Genomic DNA, 14,918 nt, shown 5'->3' with positions numbered 1-14,918 from the left:
GAATGTTTTTGAAATTCAGTCCCTATCTCATGGACATCAGCATTCCTTTTCATTGCTTCATAGCGTTCTATCATATGAATATACCTCAGTGTGTTTACTCATGGACTTCTGGGTTATTTTCTGTTGTAGGCTATGATGAATACAGCTGCCATGAATATTAGCATCCAAAAATGTTTGTGGACGTATGTTCTCATTTTCTTGGGTAAGTACTTAAGAATGGAATTTCTGTCTCATATAGGAAGTGTATTTTCCCTGAAAAGAAACTGCCAACTGGTTTCCAAGCTAGCTGTGCCCTGTATCACTTCCTGTTTCCATCAGTAATGCATAAGATTTCCAGTCGTTCCAAACCAGAGACAGTAAAATAGGTGTAAAGTTATGCCTCATTATGGTATTAATTACACTTTCTTGATGACTAGTAACATTAAGTATTTTTTCATGTATTTATTGGCCATTTATTAAGTTCTTTTGCAAAGTGTTTAAAATCTTTCTGCCCACTATTAATAGGTTAATTGTCTTATCATTGATTTGTTAGAAGTGTTCTTCGTATATTTTTAACACAAGTCCCTTGTCAGATATATGGATTGTGAATATTGTCCTTCAGTCTATGACTTGCCTTTTCATTTTCTTAAAGATGTCTTTCAAGCAACTGAATTTTAAATTTTGATTAAGTTCAGTTTCTTCAGTTTTTATAGTTTGTGTTTTGTGCTTATTCCATAATTGCAAAGATTTCCTCCTATTTGTCACTAGAGGTTTTATAGTTTCAGGTTTTAAACTTAGGTCTATTTGCAATCTTGAGTAAATCTTTGCATATATGAGAAACAGATTTTGAGGTTCATTTTATTGAATGTATGTTTATTCAGATACCTGAGGGGAGGCTTATTTGTTGGAAAGATTATCCTAATAGATTATCTTGCCATCTCTATAAACAATAAATTGCCTATACATGTGTGCTATTTATATCCACACTCTTTATGCTAGTCCATTGATTTATATATCTGTCTGTATGCAAATATTACATTATCCTGATTTGTTATTTATTAGAAAGTCTTGAAATCAGATAGTTATAAGTCTTGCAACTTGGTTCTTTTTTCCCCCTTCAAATTATTGTGACTATTCTATGCCCTTAGCATTGAATTCCATATAAATTTTAGAATCAGCTTGCTAATTTCTGCAAAAAAAAAAAAAAATCCCGTTGAGATTGTGATTAGCATAGCATTCAATTTATAGAACAATTTGGGTACAATTGACGTTATTTTATTTTATTTTATTGTGGTAAGAATTTGTAACATGAGCTCTACTCTCTTAATAAAATTTCAAGTGTACAATGCAGTATTGTTAACTATAGACACAATAATTGATTAATTGGCACAAGAATTGATACCTTAACATATTGATTTTCTAATCCTTAAGCATGCTATATCTCTGTGTTTATTTATATAATCTTTATGGTCTCTCATGTTTCTTATGTGTTAGAATTCAGCTTTTGCACATATTTTGTTAAATTTATTCTTAAGTAGCTCATATTTTTAGATGACCTATTAAATGGTGTGATTTTATAAATTTTACTTTCCAATTGTTATTTTAGTATATAGAAGTACAATTGATTTTTTAGACACCTGACTCAGTCAGTTAAGCCTCCAACTCTTGAATTTGGCTCAGGTTGTGATCACAGTGTTGTAGGATCAAGACCTGTGTTGGGCTTCAAACTGAGTATGAAGCCTACTTGGGATTTTCCCTCTCTCTCTCTCTATCTGTCTCTCCCCTCCCAGCTAGTGCTAAATAAATTAATTAATTAATTAATTTAAAAAATTTGGGGGACCTGGGTGGCTCAGTTGATTAAGCATCTGACTTCTGATTTTGGCTTAGGTCATGATCTCAGTTCCATGAGTTTCCGCCCACGTCAGGCTCTATGCTGACAGCACAGAGCCTGCTTGGGATTCTCCTTCTCTCTCTGTCCCTCCCCAACTCATGCTTTCTCTGTCTCAGTAAATAAACAAACTTTAAGAAAAAAGTATAATTGATTTTTATATTGATCTTGAACCCTACGACTTTGCCAAAATATGCAAATTTACATAATTTTGAGCTATAGTTTTAAAAATATTTTTTCTAACCTTCATGTTAGGAAGGAATGAAATGGCACATGTTTGCCTGATATCATTTCACAGGTCATTGACAGTCTTAATTTTTTCTTTTTGTTTTCTCTGTACTCCATTTGGATAGTATGGACTCAAGTTCATTGCTATTTTCTTTTGTAGCTCTTAATATCTGTTTGTTGCCTTCATCAAAAATATCATTTGAATATTGCATTTTTCAACTCTATAAGTTCCATTAGGTTCCTTCAAAATAGATTTTCCATATCTTTACCTGGTGATGTTTCTATTTTCTCTGAGATCCTTTAGTGCATCTATAGCAAATATTTAAGAGTCTTTGCTACTTTTATTGTCTCTATCTTTTCTGAATCTTTGATATATTTTTCTCCAAATTATGAAAGGCATTTTATTATTTTTTCATATGCCTAGTAATTTTTTCATTGGAAGTTAGGCATTGTGATTAATGTGACGTAGAATATTAGATTTTGTTGTCTTTAAAGAGTATTGGACTTGATTCTTGAATGTACTACAACTACTTGAGGGTTAGTTTAATTTTTTTAAAACTTGTTTTAAAGACATGTTAGGGTAAGACTAGTGTTGCCCTTAATTTAGGGATAGTGTCACCTTATTACTAACCTGTGACCTTTCAAGGAACTCCACTGGTGCTCCAGGTGTTTACTCCACTGTGGCTGATGGAAAGCTGCACACCGCTAGCCCCTGTGAACTGTGGGACTCGCTAGCACACACACCCCATGCCATTCTTTCTCTTGGCCCCATCGAGTTTTGCCCGTTGTGTGTGCAGTTTGGTGTTCCACAGCACTAAGGCAGCCTCCATGCATGGATCCAGACCTCTTTGCTGGCATACCTTTCTCTTGGGTACTCCACACTCAAATTCCAATCACCTCAACCCCTGCAGACTCCGATCTCTGTTTCCTCTGTTTCTCCACTCAGGGAGACCATGATCTGCTCAAGTTTCTACTGCCCAGAAAATGCCTTCAGGTGGAAAGCCAGGCTCACACGAGGCTCACAAGCACTTCAGTCCTGCGTTGTTTTTGGTCTAATGTCTCAAAACAGTTTTCATGTTGTTCATGGCAAGACAGTGGGCCTGGTGCTAGTTACACCATCGTGGCTTGAGCAAAGGCTTCCTTTTAAAAAGATAAAAGTGTAAAGAGTTACATAATTAAGGATACAGCAGATACAGTAAAATTGTAATAGCTTATACTTTTTTCAGTTGCACGATTGAGCTACAGTTCATTTTATCCTACTGTTTTATGTAATCACAAATAGAACCACAGTAACCCCTTTCTTTTCTATTAAAACTTCCTCAAAATGTGGATAGAAAACCCAAGTCTAGACACTATAATCAAAGTTAAAGTAAAGTTACTTACTTCTATTGAAAATTTGCATTTAGAGTATGTTTTTTTACTTTTAATAAATTCTACCCTGTCTAAAAGTGAGACTCTCATCATGAATAGATTTTATTGTTCTATTTTATAGTGGGCAGGGGAGTGTCTAATCACTAAAGACAATTAAAAGAACAGTCTTTTTCTCTGTCTTTGCCTTTTTTCTTTTCATGTGATTAATCTTTAATGAATATTTTGAGGTCCAACTCAAGTCTATTTCTCCAGGGAATCTTACCCAACTATTTCATCCCTGTGTACATTATGATAAAGGTAAGCAACCGCCAGAAAAGAAACTGTCACATACAGTGCCTTAAAGTAGTTAGAAATTTCTGTCTGTGCTGACAGTTTCAAGGTAAGCAGACCAGAGTGAGCAGGGCAGCTCCTTCCAAAGTATCTTTCAAGCCACTATAGTATCATTTTTGCATGCATTCCCCTACGTGATTAAGTTGGATTTCTGGCACTTTCTGTTCCAGAACAGCCAGTTGTAGGAGAGAGAATATAATGGAGGAGAGCCCATCTATATGGCTTAAAGCCAAAAATTCACACATTAGTGGTGAACACTGAGCCATATGGCCATACCTAACCACAAGGGGAGCTCGAACATGTAATGTAGCCAGGCAGCCATGGTATAGCTACCTCAACACATAGGAAGAGGAGAATGGCTTTTGGTAGACAGTAAGTAGTATCTTAATTTCATTCTCCCCTCTTAGAACTCAACCCCATGTTCAGATCTAGAAACGCAGTCAACTCTGTTAATCAAATGAGTAAGAAAGAATGCTCAAAGTAGAGGGTCCATTTCACAATTTTTTTGCCTAGATAAAGATTGGTAAATCTGATTCTTGCTTGGTGATTTTCATTACTTCTTTATGTGAAGTCACATGTTTATTGGGTCTACTAATGAGATTTCTCCAGTTTAATTTCCATTAAGTGATCACTTAAGATAGATAGTAGAGAAATGCAATATTACTCATTCATCATTCCTGTAGGTCTGTGAGACAGACAGACTAGTTCAATCTTGGTGTTGTCATTTCCAAGCTTTGTAACTTCAGGTGAGTTACTTAACTTCTCTGAGCCTCCGTTTGTTAATAAGTATACCAATATCTACCTTACAGATTATGATAAAGATTAAACAAGGTAAAATTTATAAACATCTAATAGAGTGCCTGAGCACACAGTTGGAGTCCAATAAAATAGGGGTATAATATGTGTATGCATGTGTGTGTATATATATATTAATTTTGTTCTCTCTTGTTCCTCACTTTCTCACTGTTCTTTCTTTAGAATGTTAAGCAATCACAAATTTATATTTAAGAGATACTGATCTACATTTTATTCTTTCCCCCCACATGGCAACCCAGTGTGTTTTTGCCTACTTACATAATCGGACCAATAACAAGTACACATTTCCTTTCTGGAGAAGCAGCTCATTCCTTGAAATACACGTCCAGCCTTCCACAAATAACAATCATCAACTAAACATTGAAAGAACATTTCAGGCAGCAATGCAATCATAACAAAGATTACCTTTGTTGAGAAATGGAAAATTATTGGCGGGGGGAGGGGGAGGGTGAAAGACAAACTAATTTTACATGATGGTAAGAATATGTGCCTGAGAATCTCTTTGCTAACCTAAATTCTTCCACAATGAGCTGTATGGCCTTGAATGAGTCACTTAGCCTTCCTAGGCCTAAAAATAATAATAATCACAACTATCACTTGTGAGAAATTACTGTACCAAGCACTGTGCATTCATTTTTATATTTAGTTTTACAATTAAGGCTAAAAGGACTTAAGTAAATTGTCTAAAGTTTCTGAGCACTGGAGCTGTGGTTTTAACCCAAATCTGCTTTATGCAAAAATCATTGCTCTTAACCAAATGAAGAGATCAGACTAGCTTATCTCTCAGGCTAGATAAAACTCTAAAATTCAATGAGTTTATGAATTTGGGTCAAAGAAAGATCAAAACAAAAGTCAGTTGCCTGGAAGACACCACAATGAAAACTATTTCTCTGAATAAGGCAAAATTCATTTCTTCTAATTTGCAGCTCAACTCTGCCATTTAGCACATGTTAATATATACAAGGTCTAAAATAACATACTCAGAAAGCTGCTCTCTTTCTCGTACACTCACGAGTCAGGACACTTGAAGTCAAAGAAGAATTCCACGGAGTCTCCAGGAGTTTGGAATTGCCCCTAACAGAACTCATGTATGAGTGGCCTCCAGAACTTTCTAACATAGAACCCCTTACATTTATTCTTCATTGCATCCCATTGTTTACTTGTCCATCATTTGTCTCCTTTACTCGACTGTTTTCTCCCTGGAGAAAGGGTTCATATTTTCCACAGCTTTCTCCAAGCCCAGGGTTCCCACTTCCCTTGCATGTTTCTGTTTTTAGGCACCTTTTTGCACTGTGGTCCACTTCAGAAAGCCTTGCAGGCCACTGACTAGCTTGGCCTTGTCACTGATTTCCAACTTAGAGCCCTCGGTTTTATTTTACTATGCAGTTTGGTGAATATTCCACTATAGAAATCTGCAGTAGGACCCAACAATGGTATCTGTGCTCAGAATCCATTTGTTTCCCAAATAGCAAACCGAATCTGTTTGTGCTCAGCTGAGAAGACTGCCACACTATTGTTGCTTTCACTCTCACATGTACAGGAAAGTGTGCTGTGTGCTTAACATCCTTTACCCTATGTAATCCTCATAAGAACTGTAGACTTTATTGAATTACCTGATCTTTGGCATATTTTGCATCCTTTATCTCCATTATGGATTTGCTTGCTTTCTTCAAACACCTATTCCTAAGCTACCAAGGTTTTGGTGTTCAATTGGCTTATAAAACATTTTATTTATTGAATTGTTATAAACCCAACTAGTGTAAACCCAAATTGGTGTAAACCCCATAGCAGCAGCACTAAAGAAAACAACACAAAGCAGACAACAGGCTAAAGTTGTTCATACAGTCAAAATCCAAAAAAGTAAAAAATAAAATAGAGAAACATCTCACATGGGGTCCTGGATCCAAAGTAATTCATTCTATTATTTACTTGTTGATATTTCTAAATTTTTTTTAAGTTTATTTTTATTTATTTTGAGAGAGAAATAGAGAGCAAGTGGAGGAGAGGCAGAGAGAAAGAGAGACAGAGTCCCAATCAGGCTCTGAGCTGTCAGCACAGAGCCTGATGTGGGGCTCAAACCCACAAACTGTGAAATCATGACCTGAGTCGAAGTCAACAGTCAGACGCTTAACCAACTGAGCCACTGGGGAGCCCCTGATTGTCGATATTTCTGATCTAATCCCACGGACACAATGACAGACAAAGTGTGTGTTTGGAAGAATGCCTGAGTGAGTATGTTCTATGTGAGAATTATCATGCAGGAGTCAGTATGTAAGATATTTTAAAAATCTCAGAATTAATATCTATCTCTCTTCATACATCCCAAACTATATGTGTGACCCAAAAGAGAAGGGAAAGCTGTTGCACCAAGTGTACTAATTAAAGCTGCCATTTGGGGGGCGTCTGGGTGGCTCAGTCGGTTAAGCGTCTGACTTCGGCTCAGGTCATGATCTCACAGTTTGTGATTTTGAGCCCTGCATCGGGCTCTATGCTAACAGCTAGCTCAGAGCCTGGAACCTGTTTCAGTTTCTGTATCTCACTCTCTCTCTGACCCTCCCCTGCTAATGCTGTCTCTCTCTCTCTGTCTCTGTCTCTCTGTCTCTCTGTCTCTGTCTCTCTCTCTCTCAGAAATAAATAAAACATTAAAAAGCTGCCATTTTGGGGGGCCCCTGCTCAGAAAACCTTCAACTCAAAGTTGAGCATTGGGAGGGTAAGTGCCATGGTAATGAAACATCAGACATCAACATCAAGGGGAGAGCTCTGCTATTCCCTGTGACACCAAGGCTTATAATATGAGTTTAGGTACAACTGATGAACTACTACAAATTGCCGTGGTGAAGAAATTTGCACAGTGCTTTCTTGTTTATGAAATGTTGTCATTTCCATGACCTAAGGATGGAAGCTCTTGCTTATGGTCACCACTGAACCAAAGATGAAAAGAAGGGAGCAGTCATTTAAACACTGAGCAGTAAAAACAGAATTCATGCAAATGAAGTCTAGAGACAGAGAAACACTGTCAATAAGAACAGCGTAGCACTGTAGGTACCTAATCGTGCATGACCTCCAGGGAAGGTTTCAGGAAGAAAGCAAATGATAAGGGAAAGAAATCTACCTTCCTTAATTTTAAAAAATGAGCTACTATCTTTCTATTCTTATCTGCCTATCTATCTATTATCTATCATCTATCTATCATGTGTCATCTATCTATCTGCCATTTATCTATCTATCTATCTATCTATCTATCTATCTATCTATCTATCTATATCTATCATCTATCTATCTATCATCTATCTACCTACTTACCTACCTACCTGTCTATCCATCATCTATCATCTATCTATCTGTCATCTGTCTATCCTCTATCTACATACCTACCAACCTAATTTCATAAAAGATTTGAAGCAACATAAAATAGTATAAATAATAGTTTAGTTAAACAGAATAAAAATATTTCTAGAAATTAAATACAAATTGATTTAAGTTCAATAGAGAAATACAAGCCAATCGAATTAGAGGAACCATGGATACAAGAGAAAGCATCAGATAAAGACTGGATACCCAGATATTTTAGAGCATTTGGAAAACTTATGCCAGCTTATCAACAAAAGGAAGTCTTCTCCTTACACTTAAGCTTGAAATAAATGTCTTACATGAAACTGAAAATAGAGAACACTGAGTAAAGAACTGGATGACATTCTTAATCATTTCCTTCCATAAATGCAACAGAATCGTGTGCAAGCCTCTTTCTTCTACCATCCCTGAAAGTCAGCTAGCGGCTCATTGCCAAAATAAAGTTTGAAGGATGTTAAAACAAGGTAGATTTACTCTGCACTCTTAATTCCAGCTTTATCTAGAGGGAAATTCGAGTAGTTCTATCATATTTTTCAATCTGAAGTACATATTAGATCCCTCCTTAAAGAAGTGTGATGAAAAACTGAGCTGCTGACAAGCCAAGGTTACTTTCCTCTGGAGCGCGGGCATGTGAGAGCACGGCCTTGAAAGGGGATGCCATCTGATAAGAGAACATTTCGTAAAAATGGAGACACCTAACTAGGACTCTCAACTGAATGCACAGGCATCCACCTCATCTCTCCACTACATCTTGTTCTTAGAACATAAGCAAATAGACAACCGGCCTGTGGTGAAGTCTAAGTTGAATATTATGATTCTGACACCAATTCCCATGAGGGAACTCCCCTCCCCAAATTCTCTGACACTAGCTGGGAGTCCTACAATCCCAATCAACTCTGACAACGTCTTCCTGGATGAATTCCACAAATTAAAGGCTCAGTTCCCCAAGACTGCCCCTCCCCTTCATAAGCCACTCAAAAGCCAGGGTTATTACCTGTACTTGTGACCCAGTAGTTACAGATCAGAGGTTCCTACAACACTCCCCACCATTCTTAGGTTTGCTTAATTTGCTGGAGAGGCTCACACAACTAAGGGAAACATTTTACTTACTAGATTACCAGTTTTGTACCAAAGGATATAACTCAAGGACAGTCAGATGGAAGAAATGCACAGGGCAAGATGTGGGGAAAGTACATGAAGGTTCCATGCTTTCTCTGAGGGCACCGATCTCGAATCTCCATGTGGTCACCAACCCAGGAGCTCTCTGAACCCAGTCCATTAAGGTTTCTATGGAGGCTCCATTACATAGGCACAATTGATTAAATTATTGGCAGTGGGTGATTAAGCTCAATCTTCAGCCCCTCTCTCCTCCCCAGAAGTCAGGGAGGTGGGACAAAAAGCTCCAACCCTCTAATTACCTGGAGGGTTCCCCTGGCAACCAGTCTCTATCCTTCTGTGATTTAGGGGCTTTCCAAGAGTTGTCTTATTAACATAACAAAAGACACCTTTTTATTCCTTTCAACAATTCAGAAATTCCAAGGATTTTAGGAGCTCTGTGCCAGGAACAAGATGAAGACCAAATATATAGTTTTCTTATTTTAAATCGCAATATCACAAATATTACGTGCTGCCTTGATATCAGAAACTGGGAGAGCCTTAAATGGCCTAACTGTAAGTTCTTCTCCATGCTCTCTGCTCCTGTGGATAAGGCTCACCTAGCCTCCTTATCAAGAGGACCAGACATGGTCCCTGCTAATCCCTGAGCAGCAGGTTTTAGTCCCCTGTCAGCCCATGATATTATTCAAACAACCCAATCACATCTTCTGCAGGAACCAGAGGGCACCCACCCTCTCGGTGCTACAATCCAGAGTCCTCAGCCCCCAAGCTATTCACTCCAATTCCCAAGAGCAGCCTCCTAGTGGTCATGCATTGTGATCAAAACATGGCCTTTGAATTACACCCTCAAGTATACTGAAACAGCCTCGTCACCTTCTGTGGCCATCAAAGTCACCCAGGCCAGGGTGCTAGCCAATGGTTTTTTTATGCTTATTCTCTTCCATCATCTCAGCTGAAGAAAGAAGCAGTGGAGGAAGGACCTTTGAGAATTAGGCTCATCCCTCTCCCTGACATCCACATTCACCATCTTCCTCAGCCTTTGTCTTCTCCTCTCTCTCTCCAGCTTTTGAGGCCCATCTCTGTGCTGCTCTATCTGATTGAAAAGTGTTATCTTCCCTTCGAATTATATCCATTCTAGTGATAAACAACTCTTTTCTCCAACTTTGTTTCTCAAAGGGTGGTGATCAGACCAGGTGCACTGAAATTGCCTGGACTCCATGAAATGCTGAATTTTGGACCCCATTGAACAGAATCTCTGAAAGTGTGCCCAAAGAGGTTGTATTTTTTTAAATGTTTATTTATTTTTGATAGAGAGAGAGAGCAGGGGAGGGGCAGAGAGGGAGGGAGACAGAGGATCTGAAGCCTGTTCTGTGCTGATAGCAGCGAGCCCCATCTAGGGCTCCAACTTATGAACAGAACCCTGAGATCATGACCTGAGCCAAAGCCGGATGCTCAACCGACTGAGCCACCCAGGTGTCCCAAAGGGTTTATATTTTTAACACACTCCCTTAGTGATGCTATGGCACCTTTGGGCTACTGACCTAGACTTTTTACATCAAAACAGTGACATCAAAGACCATGTATCACTCATACATCCACCTCCAGTTGCCTTAAAGTGAGACTCAACCAGAGAGCCTGGCTGCACTGGGAACCTGAGACAACAGCTCTGTGCCTTTATTGCTGCCCCTGTATTAATGTGGCACTTTGTGCACCAGTAGGAGATTCTAATGTCCTGTGTACTCCCACCACACAGGTATAGTAGGAGAAGCTACAGATAGACCCCACCTGCACAGAACGTCTCAAATAGAGCTGCTTCCTTTTTTTTTTTTTTCTTTTTTCTGATGCTGTGATCCAGAGACATTGCTCTAGAAACATGTGTTCTCAATTACTCTTGCTAGGAAATGACACATGGGTATGTGTGTGACCTCTTTTTTCCTAAAAACCCATGTGAGGGAAAAAACAAAACTGCAATTTTAATCACACCTATTGGTGTTACATGTAAACTAATTGAGGAAATTACCAAATACTGTGTATATTTTGGCATATTTGGTTTTCTGTTTTCCAGGAACATATAGTTTACTAATCTATATCTGGATTTTAATTATTAAGAAAAATTAATTCCTTGTCCATCTTACAAGTAATCTGACCCAGAAAGAGCAAGCCAGGTATTGTCTTCAGATATATCCAGTCTCAAGATGTTCAGAAAATTATATAAATCAATGATCCTGAACCTAATGTGTATGTAAGAATCATCTAGAAAACTAGTATTCATACTAAGAGCATTTTATTTTATTTTATTTTATTTTGTTTTTCTATTTATTTTTGAGACAGAGAGACAGAGCATGAGTAGGGGAGAGGCAGAGAAAGGGAAACACAGAATCTGAAACAAGCTCCAGGCCCTGAGCTGTCAGCACAGAGCCTGACGTGGGGCTCAAACCCATGAACCGTGAGATCATGACCTGAGCTGAAGTCAGACGCTTTACCAACTGAACCACCCAGGTGCCTCTCTAAGAGCATTTTAAATACCAGTTCTGGTTTTGAATCTCAGTTGTGCCAGTTACTAACACATAGCCTTGGGCAAGTTATTTAACCTCTCTGTGCCTCAATTTCTCCATTTGTAACATGGGCATAATAATAGGATGTACCCCATAGCATTGGTCTAACAACTAAATTATTATATATAATATATAATTTATATATATATGATGTTTTAAGAAAGTATCTGTCAAACAACACACATTCCATATGTATTATTATTCAATAAAGGCTACTGAACTGTACTTTCAAACACTTGAAAGGTTTCATCCAAAGCAGATTCTTAGAAAATCTACATTTTAAATAAGTATTTCTAATAATTCTGATGCTGGTGGCTCATGGACCAGTTTAAGAGACAGTAATCTACATCAGTGCTCTTAAGAGGGGTAGACCGACAATAATACAGATGATTCCTTGGGCTTTAGGAGGATATGTTGGTATTCTATTTCCATTTGTCTTCTTTATCTAAAAATAAGAAATCTTTTTAATGCTATTTAAAATACTAGTTGAGAGGCATCTGGGTGGCTCAGTCGGTTGAGTGTCTGACTCTTGATTTTGGCTCAGGTCATGATCTCACAGTTCAAGGGTTGGAGCCCCATTTGGGTACTGCACTGAGAGCTTGGAGCCTGCTTTGGGTTATCTCTCTCTCTCTCTCTTTCTCTCTCTCTGTCTTCTCTCTCTGCCTCTCTGCCACTCTCCTTACTCTCTCACTCTCTCTCTCTCAAACAAATAAATAAACTTAAAAGAATAAAAATGAAAATAAAATGCTATCCTACTTGACCTGCCACCTGAGGGATTAGCAAGACCTCCACATCAGCCCCCGCCCCCCTCCCTGAGCACAACAATAGCGCAGTGCCATGGAGCTTCAGTTGACTCAGGATGGCCAGTCCCCACCCCACCGCCAGCCACTGTCAGGACCAGGGTCCAGAGTGGAAAGTCCCTCCACCAGGGAAATGGAGCTGGCCAGAGGGGGAGCCACCCCCATGCACCCCTCACCAAGGCCAATGAGCATCTGTGGGGAACCTGGTACTAAAGCTATTTCTGGAAGATCTGCTTCTGGGTGCAGTTCCATCCATAGCCCAGGACCTCCCTTACTCTGATCTATTGAAAGTCAGCCCTCCCACACAAGAGGTTCTAAAAAAATAAATAATAATAATATTATTTACTTAAAAGAAGAAAAAATTACATTTAAAAATTATAAAAAGAAAAATAACATACTAGTTGATATTGAGGACTTCATCGGTCTTGTATGGTTTGGATGCCACATAGAGGGCTCAAGGAACCCCATATCAAGGGAACTGAGAATCCCACGCGGTTAAGCTGATGGTGATGGTCAAGCTGATGGCTTGATTTCAATGCATTGTGATGTGTTGCAATTTATTTTGATGCTGGAAATTTGGAATGTATAATTTACATGTTTTCATTTTAAAATAGATGTATCCTTATAAAATGAACAACTGATTTAAAAAGATTTGTGCTAAGCGGTGCTTGGGTGGCTCAGTCTACTTCAGCTCTGGTCATATCTCGTGGTTCATGGGTTTGAGCCCTGCGTTGGACTCTGTGATGACAGCTCAGAGCCCGTAGCCTGCTTCAGATGCTGTCTCTCTCTCTCTCTCTCTGACCCTCCCCTGCCTATACTCTGCCTCTCTGTGTCTCAAAACTAAATAAACATTATAAAATTTAAAAAAAATTTGTGCTAAGAAGCCATATATCAATGATAATGCTAACAATTTCAGCAAAAGTGAAGAATAAGAATAAGAAAAGGACAGAGTCACCATTTGCCTTGGTTTTTATACAATTTCTTTGCCAACCACATCTCCAAAAAAGTAATCTTCATACAATCTAACAAAAAAGAGGCCCCCAAAAGTGCATTTATCAAGAAGCTACTTGGTGCACCTGGGTGGCTCAGTTGGTTAAGCGTCCAACTTCAGCTCAGGTCATGATCTCATGGTTTGTGGGTTCGAGCCCCACATTGGGCTCTGTGATGACAGCTCAGAGCCTGGAGTCTGCTTCAGATTCTATGTCTTTCTGTCTCTCTGGCCCTCCCCCACTCATGCTCTGTCTCTGTCTCAAAAATAAATAAAAAACATTTAAAAAAGAGAGAAATATGAACTACTTTTCCTCTCATTACTGATTATTTCACCCCATGTATGTATTATGCCTTCTATATTAAAGAATGTTACCAGCGCAGTTTAAAAGTTTGGATATCATGAGAATAAGTTTAAGATTTGAGATTCTTTCCGGCAGCCACTAAATTGACATGTATGGAGATCAACAACAAAAGTAAGCAATTGTCTTTTAAGTTGGGGAAAAAAATGACCATCTAACTAAGAGTATAGAAGGGCGGTATGCAATCAAAAAGATCCCAGAATTTTTAGTTTCAGTTTCTTCCTTGGAGCATAAAATAAAATGAAAATCAGTTACTCAACCTGGGCGCAATTGCAAATTGGCTTTCTCTTTTGGTTTGTCCTTAAGATGCTTGTATAATAAAGCTGCTTAATGAGAGACCTGAATATATTTTCTGTGGGCAGACGTTGGTTTCTTCCTTGCATAGGGAGATGACTCAACAAAAGAAAATGTGTGGGGTACAGAGAGTTAGACAACAGATAAGCATTGGTGTGATGGGTGCTTACTGCAGGCCGAACAGAATTTTTGCAGACCAAGTGGTTTTGAAAGGCATGTAGTGTGTCGTGTGTCATCCTCTGTAATTATATCAGAGTTGCCCCTTCACTTTGTACCTAATAGATGCTCATTGTCAAATGAACATCAGCCTTCAGTTTAATGCTGTGTTGGGAAAGGAGTCAAAGAGAAGAATTCTTTTGTTATGGTAGAGAAAGTATCACGGACCCACAGTGCTCCGAACTCTAGGGAGCATGCAGGCTACTTTGGATCTGAGCTTTGCTATTTGTATTTTCTGACATTTACTAAGAAGGCAAACACATGTGCCTGAACTTATAAACGGTTATGTATCTTCTGCTCTATGGCACCACACCAACTATAGTAACCCGGCTATGAAAATTAAATGTTGGTCTGTGGCTATAATTACAGGCACAAGCCTAAAGCAGCAGAGCTTAAAATTGAGGTGAATCATAGGAAACTGCCATTTATGGAAACCAGAAATGGTCAGAATTTGGCTCTGAGGCCAACTAACCCTGAACTCAACTCAGGCCTGTCAGTGCTGGTGAGCAGCTCTACTCCAGACCAGCGCTGCCTGGCCCCAAAGCCAGCTCCGAAACTCTTTGAATGTTTTACCTTCATTTACCACCCTCATAAGTGTAGTATCTCTAAAACCCTGGGCTAAAAA

Source organism: Crocuta crocuta, unplaced genomic scaffold (genome assembly GCF_008692635.1).
Source record: "Crocuta crocuta isolate KB4526 unplaced genomic scaffold, BGI_CrCroc_1.0 scaffold96, whole genome shotgun sequence".
NCBI classification, from domain to species: domain Eukaryota; kingdom Metazoa; phylum Chordata; class Mammalia; order Carnivora; family Hyaenidae; genus Crocuta; species Crocuta crocuta.
Note: the sequence above shows the minus strand (reverse complement) of the source record.